We start from the raw sequence: 3,456 nt of genomic DNA on the forward strand, positions 1-3,456 counted from the left end.
CCCTTTTCAGCATGCTCCACCCCTTAACTGGTAGTTGTAGCTGTTCCCAACCATAATAGCTTACACACCAGGTGCATATAGTTTAAGGCCTTATGTAAAATCCCCTTCATAAGCCCACCTTAAACCACATAATTGCATGACACATTGAACCAGAACGGCACAGGCTGGACGTCGCTGGAGACAACCTTCGCTGGAGGCGACCTGCAATCCTGACGTTGGTCTCCACTCTTCATCCAGTGGCCGCATCTTCAGTTCAATCCAAGGGTACCCCTCTGTATGCTGATTAATCAACACTTCCAATCGTTGTGGATTTACCGTTGTGGATTATATGACTTTTTCCAATGGATTACAGACTCTGTTTCCAAGGGGTTAAAGCATTGCTACAATGGAATTACCAACAACATTATGGAATTATAATCAACACAATGGAATTACCAAGAACATTGTGGAATTACCTTGACTTTGTTTTCCTTGCTGGATTACTTCTGACTTTGGTCTTCCTTGCTGGATTACTTTTGACTTTGGTCTTCCTTGCTGGATTACATCAAGCTCAAGGACATTTGGAGGTCTAAGTTCACGGTTGGAATTCATCCCCATGGACAGGCGATGATTTCCAAAGGGGGGACTGTAGTGAACCTAGGCCCATGTCAAAACTGACCAGATGGACAGAGACTGTTATTTCATTGATCTGCATCCAGAAATACAGTTTGAGCCATCTGGAGACTTTCTTTCTTGAAGTAATCAAGTAGAAAAGACAATTCTCTATGATCATTACTATTTTACAAATGTTTGATAATCAAATTGTGTTAGTTCACTCAATGTTTACAGGTTGAAGAGAACTACTCATTTTATTTACATAAACAGTAAGTAATGATTTTTATTCCTCATTCAAAGAAGAAATCAGGTTAATATGCATTTCTTGATTTTTCTGTCTTCAATGAGCAAATTTGTAAGTATGTTAAAAGTCAGGTTTCGGTCAACTAAAATGTTTACTGAGAAGAAATGTCATGTTTAATCTTCACAGAAGATAATCAGAGTAGAGGCTCCACGAAGTCTCGTTTTCTCCAATAATCTTTCTGTCTGTTTTTAAACTATCTCATTCTCTGCCCTTGACTTTTCATAACACCTTACATCACAAACCACACCTCTTTCTGGTCCATCGACCAATCAAAAAGCTCTCAAATGACCCGGAAGTCGACCCATTTAAAATGTGGCAACTTCCCAGTTCAGCCGGTTGCTGGAGTTGCTGCGCTCAGGAATGAGTTCAACATGAGAGTAACAGAGTTAAGGAGTAAAGAGTTCCAGAGTTTAACTCTCTGAAGAGAGTTCTGAAGGAGTTCAGAATTCTGACGAGACAGGATGCAGAGAGGATTTTGGGAGTTACAACTTCTGTTTGGATAACCTCGCACGACTCTCTAAGGGTTTGGCTGTCCTCATGGAGACGCTGAAAGAGTCAGAAAGGAACCCTACGCCGACGCTGATTTTATCATCAACCAGGTAGAAGGTTCTATTTTCGACCAAGTGTACCGTGAACAAGCTGAGAACTGAAGGAGCGTGCACGTTTCTGGTCAAACAGATTAATTCCCTCACACATCTCTCTGTAAGATAAATCTCCATTTTCCATCTTAAACTCTCCTTTCTCTAAAATCATTATAGATATTTTAGAAATATCTGAAGCAAAGTTCTCAATCACTGCCGTGTGATTGATGTCTGTGGTTCTGCTGAGAAGTGAGGACAATCGCCGTATTGTCCACTTTCTGTGAACTTGAAATTGTTATTGTTTTCATATTTTGCCAAATTAATGTAAATGTTTGATGTTAAACTTTGATTCTGCAAATAAATGACCGCATTCATTTGATGGGTCAAAGATAATAACGTCTCTCTCGTTACATTTCTGTTAAACTCAACGCACGACATTTACACAGTCAGAAAGATGAGGAACTCGTGAAAAATGTATGAATATATGTAGCATATGTCATACTACAGTGGTGAAAATGGACTTGTCCCAAATTTTTTGGGATTTGTTGACGCCATGAAATTTGGAAACAACAGATTTTTCCCTTAAAATGATACATTCTCTCAGTTTAAACTTTGATCTGTGATTTGTGTTCTATTCTGAATAAAATATTAGATGTTGGCCCCTCCACATCATTGCATTCAGTTTTTATTCACAATTTGTTTAGTGTCCCAACTTTTTTGGAATCCGATTTGTAATTAACTTTTGGAGTTAATCTCATTAAGATGGCAACCAAAGCCAACAGACTTTAAAACACACAAATATGCCTATGATAACTCAAAGAGTTTCACAGATATAAGCTAAGGTGTAGAATGGTAGTAGCTGAGACTGGTCCTCAATACATACCTAAAATACTAGATTGCGCATGATCCACAAATCATGGCTTTAAAAGTAAAATATCATTTTGCAGGACAACTTTTGGACTGACAATCTTCTCTATTAGGAGTTGTAAGCTTTGGAGCTCATTACCGTCTGAACTTAAGACCATAATGACATTAAAATATTCACTTCAAGGCTTAAGATTTGGCTAAAAATGAACCAGAATTATATTCATTTTTTAAATAGTGTAATTGTTTTAACTCAGTAGTTTTAAATACATTATTTTATATTTCTTTTTCATAATTTTATTGTATTTACTGTTGATCTTATCTTTTAATTTAACCAACTGTTAAAGGTCCTTCTAGGGACGGAAGTTGTGAATTAGCTTTGGCTACATACACTGTGATGCAGGCATTAGATTGTCTGGATTTATGTTTCTTGTATCTATTCCTATCAAATAAACAATAAATAAAACACTTTTTCATGAAAGGCATTGGGCCACTCACTAATAAAAAAGTACATGGCTTGCTCATATTCTTTCTTGTTTAAATTCATTCAACCTTTATTTATACAGCTTAGTCTCACTGAAACGTGAAGACTCATTTACAAGAGAGACCAGTAAATGTTGTCGTTCTTTGCTAAATTAAATATGAATGTTGTTTAATTAATTTATTTGTTTAGTTATTTGGCTTATTGGGGAAAAAAAAATCATATTTTCCAGCTCCAGGGCGGCTGTGACTGAGTGGTTAGAGCAGTCGTCCTCCAATGCGAGAGTTGGGGTTCGAATCCACCAGCAGTCACATGTCGAAGTGTCCCTGGGCAAGACACTGAACCTCTCATAGCCTCTGATGTGTGTCCCATCGGTGTCTGAATGTGATCTAAAGCACTGATTAGTCTCATTAGAATGATTTGTTAAATTAGCTTTGTAGAGATCTAGTAGAGTGCTGTATGAATGGGTAAATGAGGACACAGATTGTTGTGTAAAGCGCTTTGAGTATCTTGAAATAAGATAGAAAGGCACTATATAAATACAGTCCATTTACCATTTAGCTCTGAGAGCTCTGTGTGTATGTGTATGTATGTGTGTGTGTGTTTGTGTGTGTGTGTGTGTGTGTGTGTGT

General features: G+C 37.5%; 1 protein-coding gene across 1 annotated transcript in view; it reads left to right on the top strand.

The window, feature by feature from the left end:
• Positions 1-3,456, top strand: part of LOC119411749 (contactin-4) — a 456,128-nt gene that overhangs the window by 57,527 nt on the left and 395,145 nt on the right. The gene's annotated exons all lie outside the window — the stretch shown is intronic.

The sequence above is a fragment of the Nematolebias whitei genome, chromosome 7 (assembly GCF_014905685.2).
Source record: "Nematolebias whitei isolate Nwh7 chromosome 7, NemWhi1, whole genome shotgun sequence".
Taxonomy (NCBI): Eukaryota; Metazoa; Chordata; class Actinopteri; order Cyprinodontiformes; family Rivulidae; genus Nematolebias; species Nematolebias whitei.